Consider the following 20,411-nt stretch of genomic DNA (forward strand, 5'->3'; position numbering starts at 1 on the left):
AAAGACACAAGACAAGACTGTATTAACATTTCACCAAAATCACTATCTGTCCGTATTGTTAAAGGCCAACTCTACTAATTGTATGTATTAAAGTCCGTTTATAGATCTTGGAGGGTGCTACTGCTGTAGAGTAAAGCCTTTTGTGGCTCCAGAGGGAGCTGTGTGAACTCTACTGAACTGCCTCAAGTGATGTCGCTTGCGCCAAGCATTGGTTGAGTCTGTAGACTACAAGTTTGAAGATTAAAGAAATTCACTAATATGTATAACACACTGAATGTCCCGAATATCCCAAAAGAGGAAGACTAAATGTCATAAAAAAGACAATATTTCTGGTTCTGCTCCATCAGTCTTGATCCTTCTTTATTAAACTGTCCAGCAATGCTAAATCAATGGAGTGCTCTTTAAACTAAAGTGCTTTTGTTGGATGAAGATAACCACAGGTGGAACCTACTTGCTAGGTCCCACAATGGGACCTAGCAAGTGCTACTGGAAAATGTTCAGGAGCACTTGCCGCTGAACATACAATTACGTTTCCCTCAAAATATATTTGGTAAAAGGAATTAGTAGCATATAAACATAATATATAGAAGATTAATGCATTGTTAAATATTTCATGACATTTGTTGACAATATATGTTTTTTAAACCTTGTAAAATCTCAACCCTAAATGGTCTGGTTTCAATATGGACTTACATTGTTTGAATAAATAATACAAAACAGCAGGATAAATTTACCACCGCCAGTGCACGTTTTTCTTGGGATACAGGAGTTCCTCTAAGTTCAGATGACTAAAGCTGATCTGTGTCCTTAGCCTATATCAAAAGGGAAAACATCACGGTGTGTGTGTTAATCTGCTGGAATCTCTTTAAGATATTTGACTCTAATCAGAGGGAGACATCAGTACCTGACTCCACAGAGAACAGTGCTGCCCCAGCACTTCAGCAAACAGGGACTTTTGATCGAAACTGCCACACTTCATCGTCTTCATCATACCTCTCTGTGCTTTGGGGGCTGCTCTTTTCACAGCAGTGAATGAATGGGAAAATTTTATATTTCTGTTACAATACTCTATAGAATCAATAAACCGCGTCATTCGTCGGCTAAGCTAAGCCCAAAGAGTCATTGCAGGGGAACCAGAAGAGGTTTCTCCTTGAAAGACATATTTGATTTATGAGGGCCTGCTGTGGTTATAGCTGCTTGTGGGAAAGGTTTTATTTTATTTATTTATTTATTTTCCTGAAGAATTCCTGTCACTGGGGAATGCCACTAGAACGAAATCCTGTAGTGCTGGACAGGATGCCATACATCAGCAAGGTCACCACCCATTTTCCCATAACAGTACACACAGAGTTTCCAGAAGTACACACATACAGTATATACACACTCTCTAAGGGTATACAACACAGTATAATAGACCACAACATGGAATGATGCATGCACACAAGCTGAAAGAAAAAACACACGTACTAAGACAGTTAGTAGATTAATGGATTTGTTGATTGACAATGGAGCTGCAACAATTAGTTAATCATGGGGAAATTATCGGCAGGAATTTAGATAACCTATTAAGAGTTTCAGTTATTTTTCAAGCAAAAATGCCAAATATTCACTGGTTTCATCCTCACAAGGAAGAGGATATGCTGCTTTTTTGTTATATGATGGTAAATTGAATATGTTACGTTTTGAACTGCTGGTTGGACAAAACAAGCTAATTGAAGACATCACCATGGGCTCAGAAATAGTTTTTAAACATTTTATAAACTGGACCATTAATTGATGAATCAAGAAAATAATTGGCATGTTAGTTGAAAACAAGCATTAGTTGCAGCACTAATTGACAGAACATTGACAAACAATAACTTTAAGAATCAATTAATTGTTTAAGACTACAAAAATGCCTAATTTTTGTTGGTTCTTTTTCTTCAGATGTGAGGATTTGTTGCTTTTCTCTGTTGTGAGTTGAATATCATTGGGTTTTTTGGTCGCACAAAAGAAGGAATTTGAAGACGTGACTTTCAAAAAATTGTGATGGACATTACTATTGCATGGCATTTTATAAACTTAATGATAAATCAAAACAAGCTAAATATTAGATTTATCGCAAAAAGTTATCATTACTTGCGTGATGCCTTTTTTCAATGTCTCGCACACAATCTTACCCACTCACAAATTAAGCTCTTTGAAGCCAAACATTATGCCAAAAAAAGGCCCATTAATTCACTTGTCCAGACACACAGATTATTGAGTATTTAACAGGCTTCGGAAGTTCAGTGAATAGAAACAGTCTAATTGTCATGGTCTTAACCTTGAGGGTCAATCTTTTTTTCTTCTCTTTTTAAATTGTGTGTATGTTGAATGCATTGAAAGTAAAAGGCAGACAGCCTATGAGAGATTCTTGACTGAATGTATGAATGAAAACTTAGCAATGATAATGTCTCGTTTTCCTGGCATTTACCACTCAGATATTATTAGAAAGGCTCCCCATGCATTTACAATGCTCCTTGGCTGTTTCCGTGGTTACAGATGGATTTATTTTCTGCAAACGTTGCATGGTTTCATACATATGCTGTCATATCCGGTACTAATCGGCAACAGGGTTTTGCTAATGGACTGATAATGTGATTGGTCAAGTCAATTCTGTAGGTTATTGCCTGGATATGTTATTAAACATGTTTTCACTGGCCATTCACATTTCCACATTCTTATTAGTGCCACATAATGTGAAGTAAACACTATTTTTGTGGACAAGAAATTCTTCCTGTAGCACTCTGTCTTCCTGAGGGAAATTTTAAACATGCCAAATGCCAGGAAACAAACCTCATTGGTTTTTTGACTGAAGGTTTTAATGAGCCAACAAAGGAATTGAAATAGCAACAGAGACACAAATATAAACTGAAACATGGCTGGAGGAAGTATATATCATTTGCTCCCATTTGCATTTTGTGGGGATTTAATGAGATTTTCTAAATGGCACAGTCATGTAAATAAACTGTAGACTCAAAGAGGGTTATACTGAAGTAATTATTACAGAGTAATGGAAACCTGTCAGTCAAATCTGTATTATTTTCAGCCATTGGTTCAGCATATTTCTTTACTTGTTTGACAGGCAACAGCAACCCTGTGCTGTTGGTTCAGTCACACCAGACGCAGCTTGAGGAGTATATTTTTGTAATGTTTATGTTTGAAGTGAGGGAGACCACATAGAGGCTTTTGAAGTGATGCCGAGTTGTGAATTCTGCACTACATTGCTGTGTGCCAGAGCGTGGATGCACGTTATTTTTCATTCAGAGCTCACTTCAAATCTTCTGCTCAGTGTTTCAGGAAGTGCACCACAGGGGATCACATTTCCTCTGCTCCATATGAAACAGTTTGATAGCATATCTGGTTTTGATATCCTCACCCTGGCACACCCTTATCCTGATGGTGAAATTCATGCTCAGAGGAAGCGCACATTTTGTTGTACAGTTTTAGCTTCAAAATCAGGTTTTCATCTTGTGATTGTCATCTTCCCTGAGAAAAGTAAATGACAAATGTTTTCAGCTGCACAGTAATGGCATAGCTGTGTGGCTATTTCCGCTAGTCAATATCCATTTCCATGCAAATAAGTGTAATTAAAGCTGATTTCACAGGCAGAAGACCTCTTTGTGTTCCGGTCACAGATCAAACATAGATAACTGGCTTAACACAAAAGATTTGCACCTTGTATTGCTTAATTCACAACAGCATGATGACTGTTTGCATCCACATTTAAGCATGGAGAAATTAACATGGCTCTAATGCGTTAACATGCTGCGGGATGCCTCTCTGAACCAAAGCATGCAGAGATACCCCAGCAGAGTGGCTAACCGCAACCATTTCATTAAACCTCACGGCCTGCGTGTGGAACCTAAATTGGATTTTTTAGCTCCGTGATCAACAGGGATTTTCAAAGAGTATAAGGTCATAAAGTCCATGAGTTTCTTGAGGAAAATGTAATATGCAGATTGAGCATGAAGATAACTTCCATTACAGAGGACTGTGTGTACTTACGAGGCACAGCATGCTATTATATCTATAAATGACGAATAAAGTGAGAGCAGGTGCTGAGTCTATTGTACACAACAGTGCATTAAATTAGACGAGCTAGGGACACCAGTGTTTAACAGGAATTGAAAAAGTCAACTTTTACTTATTGTCTCCCATAAAAAAAAACAGTTTTCACAAAGTACAAAAATGCTCATAGAAGTGCTGATTACAACATTTTACGCTTATTGTCGGTAGCAATTAATACATTTATTGAAAATAATAATTAAATTTAAAGTGTAATAGTAGTAATATATTTACCATGTTTACTTTTTAAATGTCTTAAAATGGTTGATCGGTTTTCTGTCTATCAATTAATCCATTCATTGTTCCAGCTCTCTAAAATTTAGCTTAAACCTGAACACGCTTCATCATCCAAACTTTTTGAGCATTTGAATCAAACATGCCAAGACAAATGAAAAGTGACTTGGGTCAGCAGGTTGACAGACAGTAATGCATTTATGGAGCCGTATACCGTAACTTTAGATTATAAGTAGACGGCACATTGAAAGAAAGAAAGAGTCTAGAAGGTTGACAATTCGAGAAAATACAGCCATCCATATTCATACAAGAGCCAAAATCAACCTCTGTGCAACAGATTAGTTGATCAAATTACAGTCGAAATCCATCTTGCTGGACTTGAGTTATGAGCACTGTCAAATGTTGATCTATTAAATTAAAGAGACATACAGCTCTGTGTATAATTCTGCATTCCAGTTAAATTGTCGAACCCTTTGGACATGCCTCTGGGCTTTTACTCTGATGGAGAAATGGAAAAGGGGAATATTGTCTAACTGGGCTCCACTCCACTTGTCTGGAATGGGAACACAGGTGAGTAAATCTGCACCAGAACAGTGACTGAGTCAAAATGGCTTTGAGGCTGATGGTGGTGGAGATTAATTGAAGGGCCGGTATCCAGGTTGCCGTCTCCCCCGCTGTGTGGCTGCTTGTCCGGGTTCCCAAGCTGCAATCTGTCAGTCACGGACAGCAAGACAGCTGCTCCGTCCAGGTGCCAACCTGTGTTCCCCTGCCAAGGGGGTGACTTCACATCCTCCATTAACACTGTGTCCCATTCATTCACAACTGGGAGACGATATTGAGCAGGAGGGATGGGAGGATCAGGCAAGAGTTAAGAAAAAAGAGGGGAAGGAAATGGAGTGTGGACACAGTATTCGTCACAAAAAATTGGTAAAAATACATATTGTGCTCACTTGCACCTGTGAAATGGAAAATACTGGCGGGGCAAGATGCTACTGACCTTACTGAGGCGTTAACAAGATTAGGGCTACAACTTATGATTATTTTCATTAATGATTAATCTGTTGACAATTTAGCAGTTAATTGATTAATCATTCAGTTATGTCTGAAAAAAGTGAAAAATGCCTACCACGTTGCTTTTCTTTTCAACATTACTTTAAACCCAAAGATATTCAAGCCACAGTGATATAAAACAGGTGATAATCAATTGACTAATTGACAGACTTCATCATTTCAGCTCTGACGACATATCAGAACCATAATTATAAAACTAAGAAAATGTTGCACACGTGTGAATCATGTCTGTTTAGTTGTTATTTATTTGGGTCAAAATGCAAAATCACAGCTGACGTTAAGTCAAACACAATGACCTCTGACAGATGTGACTCCCCTGGGGATGATAATTAAAAGCAGCACAAATTAGAAACCACCACAGGGGGATGATTGGGCTTCTCATCATCACAAACATGTCTTGTTTGATTCCGATGAGTAATGCAGATATAAGGTTTTATGAATCTAGCATTCAGAGCTGGTTGCAACGTTCAAATCAGTGATCCCATACTGTACCAACACCCACCACACACACACCCACACACACACACACACACACACACAGACCTCATCTCTCTTGAGCATTATTGTGATGGCTTGCTGTTTCCCACTCATTCAGGTATTGTAGAAGCAGCCCTCACAGCAGCAGCACACAGTCTGCTGACTTAAACAGACATGGGCACATGTCCAAGGTCATTATTCTCCTCCGAGCTGCTGTTTCCAAAACACAGGTTCTTGCACACTTCCTGCTCTGATTAAAATTTTTGCCATTATCTCTCTATCTTTTTTTTTCCTGTAAGACAATACAGTTCAATACTTAATACTTGTTATGATACTATCATGATATTTCTGATGAAGTTGGAATATGAAAAAGTGCAACTGTACACATTTTCTTAATTTTCCTTCTTAGCTTGTAAATTGTGTAACACATTTAAGTTCTTCTTGTAGGTTTTCTGTGAAGAATTTTGAAAATAGAATATATTACTTGTGAAACTAAAGCAGCTTTTAATATGCAATTCTTCATCTACTAAAAAACAAAACTGAATGTTAAATAATGTCAAGATGAAAAAGTCCTCTTATAAAGATAAAGAGCCAATATCTGGTTGGTAGTCTTTAAACTCCTACATTTTCCACAAACCTCAATTTAAAAATATCCAGTTAATAAATTTCAAATCTCGCCTATCTTTGTTTGTACAAATTTGACTGCTGGACTGATTATGCAGTCTGGTTTTATTTTGTTGCAAACAACCATTACAATGACTGTACAGATAGCTAGCTAGCAATTGTGTGTTTGCAGAGTGTGGCTGAGTAGGTGTTTGTGTTACTGCTTGTAATCTGTCTGATCTCAAAACCTACCAGCAATTCTGGTTCTTTCTTAAATGTTCTTCTAGTTTCTCTTCTTCTTTGTGATGTTGAGTCATAACGCCCCAAGAAAATCATACATTTTTCACTCAAACTGAAATATTTTCAACTGACATGGATATGCTGTTCATTTTGCATCTCTCTAAAACTGGTCTGAACACACTGTGACAGTACACATTGTTAATTTATTATATGTAACTGTGCCCTATTTGATTTGATTATTTAATGCTTGCAAACAAAAATTTGACCTTTTGTTTGTTTGAACTGATTAGATTTAGTCATGGAATGGTTTGACATTTTGAGACATGCACTTATTTGCTGCCTTACCGCGAGTTAGAACAGTACCACTCTCATGTTAATACATTAAAGCATGTAGTAATTTTATCAAAAATGAACAGCTACACAGTCTTGTAATAGGAGGAATGTTGTTTCTGTCATAACAACTCCAGTGCCAGCTATGCGTTGGTAACACTCGAATCCCGGGCAGGACAGTTATCATGACAACGGCGTACTGCTTTATGGCACTAACACGACTCTTCAGCAAGCAAGCTGCAAGAATAAGCAAAAAGTATATTATGTACAATGTAAGTTCTTTGAAAGACTCTAGTTTGGAATTCTCAGTATGGATATCATGTCAAAGACTGCAAAGAGACCAAAGAAAAGATTATAGAAGGGAGCAAGGAAAAGAAAAAGAGAAAGTGACCGAGCTGAAAGATGCAGGAAAAATGCCGAGTTGGCCTTCTTGCTGATGGACTAGTCAGTAATACCTTATTAGCTGGCTTGCTATGTCCTGTGTTGTTGCGCTTGTTTAATGTTTGCCTGTTTTAGCAAAGTGGTCGAGCATAACAGACAGAGGTTTCGTAGACAGCGGTTTAGCCACTAGCTTAAAATCTTGCTTTAAGAATGAAGCTGGACCAGCTAGCCAGGAGACAGTAAGCCTAGCATAGCAGAGAGACTGGAAACCTTGGGAAACAGCTAGCCTGGCTCTGTCCTAAGGTAAAAACTCCAAAATGAAAAAGTGTATTTTCCTAAAATGTTGAACTTTTCCATTAATATTGTGATCCATATTCTCCTGATGTATATTTACAGATTTTTGTATTGTGATTTGTTGTTACTGTACACCCATAGCATTATTCTTTCTCCTTCATTTTTCCGGTCTTGTTCCGTCCCTTTGTCATAATCTGGTCTCCTGTATGTGTAGGCAAAACCAATCAGATTCCGATGCTTATTTTCTTTTCATAGCTTTGAGCTGAGAGGCCTTTCAAGCAATTAGCTCAGACAGCAACAGTCTCCAGCATGAACTGGGAGGAGGGCATGTAAAAAAGATTTACAGCTTTGAGAGCCAAATCCACCCTCACGTCTTATCTCATCCCCTGGGGCTTTGGCCACCATACAGCATAGCCAAAGGCTTTATTGCCGGATAATAGCCAGTCCAAGCTGCTTTCATAGGGGAACAGTGGGATGATGCCTGCTGTGTCTGACTGTGAGAAACTGGGGCATAAAGTTCAAAGTGGGCTCAGCTCTGTGTCCCACAACACAGACAGAGTGGGCACAAACTCCCCACAACTGCCTCACATTTTCCATGCGAGAGTGACTCGGTTTACATATACATGCACATTTATGCTGTTTGTCAGCGCTTCAGTGGTTTTTAGTGGGGTAATTATTCTACTACCAATATTACTCAAATTAAAACTGATGAATTACGCTCTAAACTGAAACCACATCTGTTACCGCTCCCGCTTCTGTGCTGTTACCCTCTTTGTTTTCTGCTGTTTTTAACTAAACAGTGGTTTAGATTCCATTTCCGCTTTGTGCTTAGCAGTTGATCTCTCTGAGATTCTTATCCTGTCGCATATTGCTGCTAGGGAATAATTCATTTTTGTTTACAAGTAGACAGGGAACAGTGTAAATGAACCTGCAAGAAAACATCTCAAAAGAAAAACAGACACACAGTCACATTTTACAGTTATATGTAAGAGTTATATCCTTCATTTTGTATAGCAGTAGAAGTAGCAGAGATAGGCAGTATACTAATGTGTCATATTATATATTTCTAGTGAAATCCAGAAAAGTACATATAAAAGATATTTTTCATGAGCCTCATTGACTAAGCATGCATTAACATGCATAGAAGCAAACTGGTTGAGTAGTTAGGGTCTTTAAACCTTTTAGGCTGTTAATTTTGCTGTGTATTTATTTGTTTAGAATGCCAAGGAGTAATGCCTCACATTCCTGCCATGACTTTGTGAGAGACATGCATCTTGAACCTGCGGTCTATCATGATTTGCATGACGTGTTTACATTTGTGCACTAAAGAACTCTTGCTCTCATTAGTCATCGTCACAGAGCACGCTGTCAAACGTGGGTGAGAGAAGGCTTTGTGAGGTGTTCTTGACAAAGAATCAGTTGTCTTCCGCCATGACACACTGCAGGGGATAAAATGCCAAATTATCATGTCCAATCATTCCATTAAGGCCATGCACAAACCTTTAGACTAATGCCTTATTCATTGTGCAGGCTTAGTGATCATTACAGTTCAGCCTCTTTTAACTTTTAAAGATCAGGTGCAACAATTTAATATAATTAAAGGCAAATGGGGAAAAATAGAGCAGATTTCAAAAGAAAGTGATACATAAATTCAAAGATAATAATAATAATAATAATAATCTTTATTTGTAGAGCACTTTTCAAAAACAAGTTACAAAGTGCTTTAACAAGTGTAAAGACAATAATACCCGAGAGACAATAATACAAAAACAATAAAAGATAAAAGCAAGAAAACATTAAAAAGACTAAAATACACGTTTAAGATAAATATAAAATTAGTAAAATAGAATAAAATAAAAGGGATAAAATAAAGTCAAATAAGATCGGGAAAGGCTCTCCTATAAAAGTATGTTTTAAGAAGGGACTTAAAAGAGTTCACTGACTCAGCCAACCTGATTTCCTCGGGCAGGCTGTTCCAGAGCCTCGGGGCCCTGACAGCAAACGCTCTGTCCCCTTTAGTTTTCAGTCGAGACTCTGGAACAGACAACAGACCTCTGCCCAAGGATCTCAAGGTACGTGCTGGTGTGTATGGGACTAAAAGGTCAGAAATATAACAAGGCGAGAGGCCATGAAGAGCTTTAAAAGTGATCAATAGAATTTTAAAGTCAATTCTAAAACACACTGGGAGCCAGTGTAATGAAGCTAAAATAGGAGTAATGTGGTCATATTTCTTTGTTCTGGTTAAAAGCCTGGCAGCTGAGTTCTGGACAGTCTGGAGTCGATCAATAGATTTTTGGATTAAACAGGTGAAAAGGCTGTTGCAATAATCCAGGCGTGATGAGATGAAGGCGTGTAAAATGGTCTCGGTGTCCTTAAAAGTTAACATAGATTGAATTTTTGCTATATTTCTAAGTTGATAAAAACATGATTGAACAAGCTTTGTGGTGTGCTGCTCGAAATTTAAATTACTATCAAACCAAACACCAAGGTTCTTTGCCACAGGCTTAATGTGATTTACTAGGGAACCAGCAGATGGCAGTATTCAGCTGGAGGAAATTATTTGACTTCCATTTTTTAACTTCACAAAGGCAGTTGTTAAGTGAACTCAGCATTCCAGGGTCTGTGGATCTGACGGGCAAGTATATTTGTGTGTCATCAGCATAAATATGAAAAGAAATGCCATGTTTATGGATAATATGTCCAATGGGAAGCAGATACAAGGAAACATAGGAGACAGTTGTTTACAGACACGCAAAACTTTCTATTTGACAGGTAGGATGAAAACCATTCTAGGGCAGTACCAGAGATCCCCACCCAGTGCCTCAGTCTGTCTAACATGATGTTGTGATCAGTGGTGTCAAAAGCAGCGCTAAGGTCCAGGAGTACCAGGACTGAGCACATGCCTTCATCAGCTGACATTAAAAGGTCATTGGTGACTTTAAGCAGGGCAGTCTCAGTGCTAAAGATAAGCCACATGCCAAAAAAGTACAGAATTCCCATCAAAAGAGATGCAAAGGGATCTTTTCAATAGCTACCGCAGTGTGGTTTGCTCAAGGACAAAGAGTAGAATCTTCTAATTTCTTTCTAAGTGTGTATTTGATTTAAACCAGCAACTTTCACATTAAGATGTTGTTAGTGAAGGAACTGTGCATAATTACATGTAGTATGATGGCTACATCACAGATTTCTTCCCTGTGATGGAGAACATCAGAGTTAGGGATCAATCAGCCTTTTCAACTGTACTGCAGAGGCCTGTTATGGTGTGTTAATGAAAATATCATCTGGACCGCATGGGACCGCATACAAACCTGTGAGGGACTCTCTTGCCTGTCAGTGCAATTTCAAACATAAGAAGATGTGGATTTGAACGTTCTTTATGCTCATGTTTCTTTCATGTGGAAAGTATGATGGCCACATTCCACTGGAAACTGCTTTCTGGTCAGCGCTGATGCCCTCTCAGAGCGCCAAGTTTTTGAGCTGTCGGTACAGAATGTCTCAGAACATCTATGCAGAGTTTCCTGCTCATTTGTCCTAGAAAAGGTCAGTGTTGTGTTTTGCAGCTGTAATGGCAACTGTGCACAAAATTATGCAATTCTAAAAACAAAGTTGCTGGACATGACAAAGGAAGGTGTTTGAGGAAAAGAGACAAATCAAGTGCGTATGGAAAACATCTGAGTGAAACTGTGGTGAGGTCACATGCTCCATTAAATTTGTCACACACACACAATGTCAAAAGCAAAATTAGATGGAGGCAGATATCGTTCTGCCAATACCATTTGTCAATTCTCACGTCTCTGCATGCTTTGAAACAAGTAATTCTTCAATTATTTGGGTAAAGATTGCTCATACATTACCTGAGGCATACAACAAGCACTTAAAGTGGGTTTGGTTACTGTATAAGAGGCACACACGTGATTTAAATAAAATAATTGGCCACGGAATCTCTGGCAAAGTAAAAGTTAGACGTAAGATGCACTGACTATGGAGATACCACATATGATCAAAAGAGGCTTCGAAGTCTTTAAAAAGCCCTAGGTAAGCATCTGCATGGAGCTGATAAAGAGCCATATTTTGTTACACTCACATCCTTCACTCATGAATATTCATGTGGATGCATCCCTAATTGTGGTTAATACCTTGTGTTTGCTTATTCCGTTTATAGCTTAATATCACACATGAGATTGCTGATCTTATTTATCAGCCCCACTCTCCTAACCTAAAATCTTTAATCAAACTAATGTCTTTGATTAATGATGCAGTCTAAATTAACTCATAGTGCTTTTTTTCAGCAACTGAGAGGCTCAGTCAATAGCCCACGCCTTTATTTTGCATTCATCAGACGTTGCTGCCCACCTTTAATGAGCACAAGAAGATGCTCAACGCTAGTAAGACTCCCAGCTTTTCATTTAAGTGGTTTCAGCATTGAATCTTGAACGGTAACCTGGTGAGAAATGTCTTATTACATCCTTACTGCATTCATGCCTGAATCATACTGAAAAGTTTTTATTTGTATTCGGTAGGTAAGCAGCAGCGGCCTAGCTGGCAAGGGCTGGTGCAGAGGACTGAAGGTACATTTCCATTCACCTATTTCAATGCACATATTCAATTTGAGCATTATATAAAAGAAAAAGAAAGAAAAGAAAAGAGAAAAGACAGAAAAAAGTTTTTTCACTTGGATGAAGTGGAAAAGTTGGCAGATTGAGAAAGAGAAAATGCAATAGAGGCTTACGGAAACATTCACCATTACAGGTTTCCACTCCAACTGAAAGTCCAAAGGATATTGTGGGGTGCACGCTGTCCACAGTTCAGAGAGGGGCTGTCCAAGCAGCGATGAATTTGTATGATGTATCAGAGTTGCCACGTCCAAGAATATCTATGCAACCTTCAAAAATAAAACACACAACACTGACATGTTGAAAAGTTATGATGTGGCGAACGTGTTTGCACAGCGGATAACATTAGCACTCATTTGGAGTCATTTTGGCCACTAATCCAGTATCTAGCTTCCTTTAGCTTCGTTTTGGTCTCCAACAACTCTTGATGGAAATATGTGGCCAGCTTGGGCAGGAGGAGCTGAGGGGAACTGCAGAGCTGAAGTGATATTTCTCTGTGGCTTAGTTGCTACGAGCAACCCTTTCACATACAAGTAGTCATGGGATCTGTTAGTATAAAACTATAAATTAAGACTGCTTTATAAGTAGTTGATGCAAACATTGCAGATGTAACTCTGATTCACATAAATATTTGTGAAGCATTTTAATGGACACATTACATTCTTGATTACGTCTTCTTCTTCACCATTGTCAATACGAAGACGCGACTGTGCTCCAAGCATCTTTTTCATAACTTCAGACATTATATATATATAATATATGTATAACACTGCCTGAGCTTTGGGCTCTGTTTGAGCATTTCAGCCTTTCCTTGGCCAGGACTGGCGATGACAAAAAGGTCTTCCTGTGAAGCCCTCCAATACACCTCTAGCAGACAGAGACATTATTGGAGGCAGACGCTCGGAGAGATCTCCAGCTCGCACATGATTGTTTTTCAGCCCGGGAGGTTAGATGGAGGCATTACGGACTGGATCCCTCTGGGAAGCAACACCGAGTTTTATGGCTACTACCTCCTCCAGCAACCTCAAAAATTAAAGTGATATTTTTTCAAACAAGGCTAGAAGCAAATCATTGGCTTTATAACCCAAAGTAAAACTGGCACTGTGGACCTGCTTCAGCCACTCAACATCTGAACTATTTGATTGAAATTGTGACCTGTGGAGACAATAACAAATAAATTTTTGAGATGAATTGGCACAGAGATGTTGTCAGATATGGATGAAATCACTGGTTTGGACCTATTATAGAAAGTCATTTTAGACGTATAGCATGTGTGCTCTCTTTGTTATTCTAACAAATGGGAATGCGAATACCCGAGTAACTGCACAAATGCATACTGTGAGTCAGCCTAAGCTTATGGCATTAAACAGGGATAAATGTGTGACAGATTTGTTTTCATTCATCCTAATGTACATGTTAATCGCAACTTATAATTTCATGTATTCATTATATAAAGCTGCATAAAAGCATTACAGTTTGCTATTTTTCTGAAATGGACACTAAATGATTTAATGCCCAAAATGGAATCCAGTTTTCCTGCGGCTTAGCATACAGCTGCAAAAAATTACAGCTTACCACTTCTGAATTTAAGTGGTGCAGTTTGCCTTCTTTTGCATGTTTCCTCTTTCTTTTATGGATAGGGGATGTGAGAAGCTGCATCAGCTCAGTGCCAGTGAGGCTATTAACAGCACAGAGGAACTCAAAGGTCAGGGTGCCGGTGAAGCGTTGACATAGGGTCATCTATTTATTGCAGTAATTCACATCAAACCACAAGCACTCTGTGAATGCTGAGTTAGAAATTGTGATGTGGGGTTAATGCCAATGTGTGAAGATGATATTAGCACTTGAGGCAAAATTTTAACCCCAGGATAAAATGGAGGGGAGATGAAATGCTAAAAAAAAAATATGGTGGTAAAATGTTTTGCTGATTAAATAATTATTCGATAAACTTTTTGAAAACAGTTGTGTAAAGTCTTCTTTTATTTTGGAGGGAGCTAATAATGTATAAGAAAAGAGCCCTGATGATGTCATCAAGTAGTATTTTACAGCTACGAATTTGCTATGGTAATTAGGTGCTTGACATAGACAAACATACTGTTGATAAAATAAATGTAACAATATATAAATATTATATAATGCATGTTATAAAAGAATAATAGAACTAAGTGTTAAATTACAGGTGTTTTAACACTGCTACTCTTCTCTATATTTACACTGATACAGTGAAGGGGTGACAACCATTAGTTTCACCAGGTTACTCTCTATGAATTTTCATATTCATAATCAGGATGTTTCCTGTCAATCATGACTGTGCTCTCCATCTTTCTTTTTCATCCTTCAGAGAAAGTCACCTCTGCTGTCTCTGGCGCTGCCTCTCTAGACATGTGTGCTGTTGTATATACCTGGGACATCAGCTGATGTGCTGCTCAACAATCTGCAAACATGAAAAGGCACATCAGGGTAATTGTTGCTCTCCCAGCACGCATAATCAGCATCTATGTGGTTCATGGGAGCAGCTATTAAGGTTCAAAGAGGTATAAGGAGAGAGGGAGGGAGGCAACAAGCCAAGAACGCTCTTGTTCCAGCTGGCTAGATATTAGGTGCTGTCTGAAAAGTCCCCTCACACCACACACACAAGGGTCACGGATACCGGACCACTATGCCACTCTGTGCCCACTGCGCTCCCAAAAAAACTATTCCACCTTTCTGCTCCCAATATCTCTGCACCCCTGAATTTCCCCCTCCTTATGGTTCCCGCAGGTGGAAAAACAATTTTCAGGCTGAATTTCGATGTTTACTAGTTGTGGATTTTCCAGCTGGTTAAAGGTTATTGCTCAGTGTATGAAGCAGGTGTTTTGCAGCCCTGGGTCTGCTATGTGGTTGTGGATGCCACGCTTAGACTGGGAGAGACTTGCTATTTAGGCGTGGATCAGTGGACTGGAATAGATTGTCAAAGAAATTGCCGGCACATGGATGGATTGATTACAGTTTTCGGTCCACTCAAGGAAAATCTGGCCATGATGTGTACCCATAATATCAACAAAGAGAGACTGAAATTCAGTCTAAATTTAGTGTTGATACGTGTTTACAATAGTGGGAATTTCTGTTTTTGGCTCATGCCACCAGTTTATCTCCTGATGCCACATCATTATCTCAGCTTCCAGCAGTCTTCTGATTCCTTCCACGCTTAAACAGCAATTGCGGTCTGATTTGGCTTTTATCGCTCACTCGCTTGCAAGGTCCAGCATATTTTGCACAGTGCTTTGTTTGCACAAAATTTCACGTAATGTTTCATTAGATGGATCACTTCATAACAGGCTATAAACGTCACCCAGAATAGTGATGGAGACAATAGTATGTTGTGTTTCATTCTGAGGTTTTTAAAAAGAAGCTCCAGAGGGTTACTTCTCAAAGTAATTGTAAATGTGGGAGTTAAAAAATTGAACAGTAATGTATGTTGTATGCTCATGTGTCTTTCATGGTATTATAATTTCCTTTGAGCCTTTGTGCATGCTGTTCAAACTCTCATCTAAAATGTAGAAAGATGGTTGACATCCATCTGAACTGTGTGTCTCTGAGTGTGTGTGTTCACGTGTGTGTGTGCATGCTCTAGAGTTTTGAAGTTCCGCTGCTGGTGTCTCTGAACCCTCTTGAATGAAGCTGACTAGTGGTTAACCCTTTGATGTTGAGGACTGTCAATCATTGTTTCCTGTAGACATTGAGTTGGCCTGGTACCAGATTTTTTAAGCTGCAGGCTTCCCTCTGGACAAGGCTGGAGAGTTGGACCTGTTTAGATAAGAGTACAGGGGCAAAAACTGCATTAAATTCCACAGTGTTTGGCTGGAGTTAAGCCCATAGCTCCAGGGCTGAAAAGCTCCTGTATCCACTAGCAAAGCAAGAAAAATCCTATTTGACAACCTTTAAGGAGTGGAGTACCCTCCAAAAGTCTTGGAACGGTAAGGCAAATTCCTTTGTTTTTGTTGTTCACTGAAGACATTTGGGTTTAAGATTGAGTATGAGACAAACGTTCAGAATTTCAGCTCTCATTTCCTGGTATTCACATCTAGATGTGTTAAACAACTTAGGACATATCACCGTTTGTATTAGATCACAGCATTCTTAAATGAGTAAAAGTAATGGAACAAATAATCTTAAAGTAAATAACATTTAATATTTGGTGGCAAATTTGCTTGCAATAACTGTCAAGCCTGCAACCCATCGGCATCACCAAACTGTTGATTTCTTTATTTGTGATGCCATTCCAGGCTTTTACCGCAGCTTCTTTCAGTTCTTGTTTGTTTCGGGGTGTTTCTCCCTTCAGTCTCCTCTTAAAGAGGTGAAATGCAGCTCAATTGGGTGAAGGTCAGGTGATTGACTTGGCCAGTCTAAAACCTTCCACTTTTTTCCCCTGATGAAGTCCTTTGTGTTGTTGGCAGTGTGCTTTGGGTCATTGTCCTGCTGCATGATAAACTTCCTCCCGATTAGTTTCTATGCATTTCTCCGTAAATTGGCAGACAAAATGTTTCTGTACACTTCTGAATTCATTCTGCTGCTACCATCATCAGTTACATCATCAATAAATATTAATGAGCCTGTTCCAGAAGTAGCCATGCACGCCCAAGCCATGAAATTACCTCCACCATGCTTCACAGATGAGCTTGTATGCTTCGGATCATAAGCAGTTGCTTTCTTTCTCCACACTTTGGCATTTCCATCACTTTGGTAGAGATTAAAATTGGTCTCATCAGTCCATAAGATAGTGGTCCAGAACTTTTGCGGCTCATCTCTGTACTTCTTTGCAAATTTCAATCTGGCTTTCCGATTCTTCCTGCTGATGAGTGGTTTGCATCTTGTGGTGTGGCCTCTATATTTCTGCTCTCTGAGCCTTCTTCCAACCTGTGGATTGTGATACCTTCACCCCTGCACTGTAGAGGTTGTTGGAGATGTCACTTAGTGATGTTTTGGGGGTTTTCTTCACAGCTCTCGCGATATTTCTGTCATCAACTACTGTTGTTTTCCTTGGCCAACCTGTTCGACGTCTGTTGCTCAGTACACCAGTAGTTTCTTTCATTTTCAGGACATTCCAAATTGTTGTGCTTGTTATGCCCAGTGTTTGTCCAATGGCTCTGGTCGATTTCCTTCTTTTCTCAGCTTGACAATGGTTTGCTTTTCTCCCATAGACAGCTCCCTGGTCTTCATGTTGGTTTATCCTCTTTAAATTAAGTTTAATAAACTAGATTCGGGAACTAAGGCCACACTTCGAACTCATCCAATTTCCTCACACCAAGTACTTAAGCACACCTTTTCCATTCACCTCCCCTTGACTCAGCTTTCTCATGAGCATGACAAACAAACAAAATGACTTACCTCCAACGGCGGACTCAGAAATCGTTCTCAATCTTTTGGACAGCGACATGTTTGACGAGCATCTAACGTCAGATATACAGGCGTCTTCGCCTTCTCCCGAACAACTTCGTCTGAAATGTCGGCTGCATTCAACTACTCATATTCCCCTGCGATCTCAGCCTACGATCGGGCCTTTGCCTGCCAGCAGCTCCAGGGGGAGATCCTGGCTTTGGCGCTCCAAGCACACAGCCTCGACAAGCCACCGTCAGCCACCCGCTCAACTGTACAAGGATTCGCACACAACTCTCCAACGCCGAGCTTCCCCAGTACTTCCGGGTTACCAGCGCTACTTCCGGGGCAACGCCAATGACTCCGCAGCGCATCCCATGGCAACAGGAGCAATACAACCCTACATCAGTCCACACACAGGGCCAGGTTGTATCAAATCCAGTTGCAGCCCAACCTCTTTGTCATCCGTTTTCTACTTCTCAAGCATCACTATCAGCCTGAGCACATGCATCCCTCCATCCCCACATACTTTCTTCCTCCCTTGTTCCTACTTTCCCTATCCCATCTCCTCTGGCACCATCGGTCCTTCCTACTCTGATACTGGCGGCTACCGCAGCCGCCCTGACCGCACCTACACATGAGATCCACGAAAACGCCATCCACCAGACTATTCCTCCTGTGTATACTTTTCCCCTTCCCTTCCCCCTCCCCATATCCAAATTGCATCAAATGTGACTTTTCTCTCTTCTAACGCACCCCTTTTCTCCACAGCTCCACCCACTGCCGCGCCGACCGGTTCGTTCCACTTTTCCACCCCCTTCTAATCACTTCACTTTAGCCACAACAACACCTCTGGTGCGCCCCGCGGGCCCAGCCAGACCATCCCCAGTGTCACCCTCTTCATGCTAAAGATTCTCGCCGGTAACCACATCGAACTCGCTTCACCGATTATCCATCCTCACATAATACGCTTATTCCAAGTGAACTGGAAACTGTTCTCAGCCCTATCGAACTCAAGCAACCACTTCCTACCAGATCCAAAGAACTAACACCAGCAGAATTTTGCTCCCCTTTTTCTTTGTACCCCGACAACATAAGTTCAGTTCATCCCCCATCCCTACATCCCTCAACCCACCCTCTGGGCACTCGATCCATTCTTTTCGTACAATCTATCTCGGCTCCATTACAAGCAATAAACCATTTTAAATCTTCTATGTTCATAGGCGTGGTATTTGTTAGTGAAATTAAGTTTTATAAACTAGATTCGGGAACTAAGGCCACGCTTCAAACTCATCCAATTTCCGCACAACAAATACTTAAGCACACCTTTTCAGTCCACCTCCCCTTGACTCAGCTTTCTCATCCCTCCCACCCAAATCCCTTTCTTTTTCTCTGTCTCTCCCTCTGCTCTCTTCTCTCTCTTTGTCTGCATACAGGAACCGGGGGTTTCCGAAATTCTGAACTCTACTCATCTTTTGATCTTAAACCCAAATGTCTTCAGTGAACAACAAAAACAAAGGAATTTGCCTTACCATTCCAATACTTTTGGAGGGGACTGTAATTCAATGAGGTTTTAGAAAATTTTCAATTTAGTTTTTGGACTTCTTCACAGCTGCCACAGACATACAGGTAAACAATTATTATAAGTGCCAAGATTCAGTCATAGTACAGAAAGAGCTGTGTTTATGCAGTTTTTATATTCCCAAGCCCGATAGACCCCTATGGGGCAGGATTATGGAAGTGTCTCCCTCCCAACTATTTTAAGCGTTTTCCAAAAGCCCATAAACACGTCTAAATATAGGCTTGTCTGTTACTATGGACTTGGCTGGCGCTCCGAACAGTCAGAGCACTGTGCAACAAGGCCACAGGAATTTCTGATGTTGTAATATGAAAACCAGGGGCCCCTCATGGATGTAAACTCTGGGCAGGCCTGTCACCAAGGTGCAGGCGAGCTGAGTGGAAAAGCAAACTTCTCACAGATTTCACGGGGCTGAAGGAAAATTGCAGATAGAATCGTGGCACCTTCACAGAGCCAGACGCTCAGGAGAGTACGCTCGTGGGCCATGGTTACACTTTCATATTTCATCATATCATGGTTCCTACCATCTGATGATGTTTATTAAGCCAGAGGACATTAAATCACACATCTGGTTGTACACAAAAGTCTGATTTAGCTTAGTTTGGATGAGCATTTTGGCTGAAATTCCACATAGTCAAGGCACCATCCAGCCATAAAGCACAAAGGAAAGATCTGCAGAGAGAGGGAAATGTGGGCAGAAAGAGAGAGAGACTTTAAGGAATGATATTGGCAGTTTTAATTAAATTTTCTTAATGTGGAAATGCATTTTTTTATGTTACATTTTTGGATTTTTCTCCCTTTCCTTTCTTTTCTTCTTTCCATGTGTCGGTTCATAGAACATAATTTTACTGCCATTTTGGCCAAGAGTCTCAAAAAACTATTCTCAAGAGACCATACATACCAGTTAAATAAAAGTCAGATTTAAATCACCTGAAAACTTTGTTGCAACATCTTAATTATTTCTATCTAATATTAGATATTCATGACTAAATCATCAAGAAGAAAGTTAGAGCAAGCAAGTTTGGAACAAAACATCCTGAAGTAGAATTCATTGGGAGTTTAACATTCAAAAACTGAGCCCCGCCCTTTTAAAACCAGTGAGCAAAGCAGAGACAAAAACACACAAATATAGAAATCCTTCTCTT

Source organism: Micropterus salmoides, unplaced genomic scaffold, assembly GCF_014851395.1.
Source record: "Micropterus salmoides isolate LMB-PRFRI ecotype aquatic unplaced genomic scaffold, ASM1485139v1 Ms_hic_scaffold_21, whole genome shotgun sequence".
Classification (NCBI taxonomy): Eukaryota; Metazoa; Chordata; class Actinopteri; order Centrarchiformes; family Centrarchidae; genus Micropterus; species Micropterus salmoides.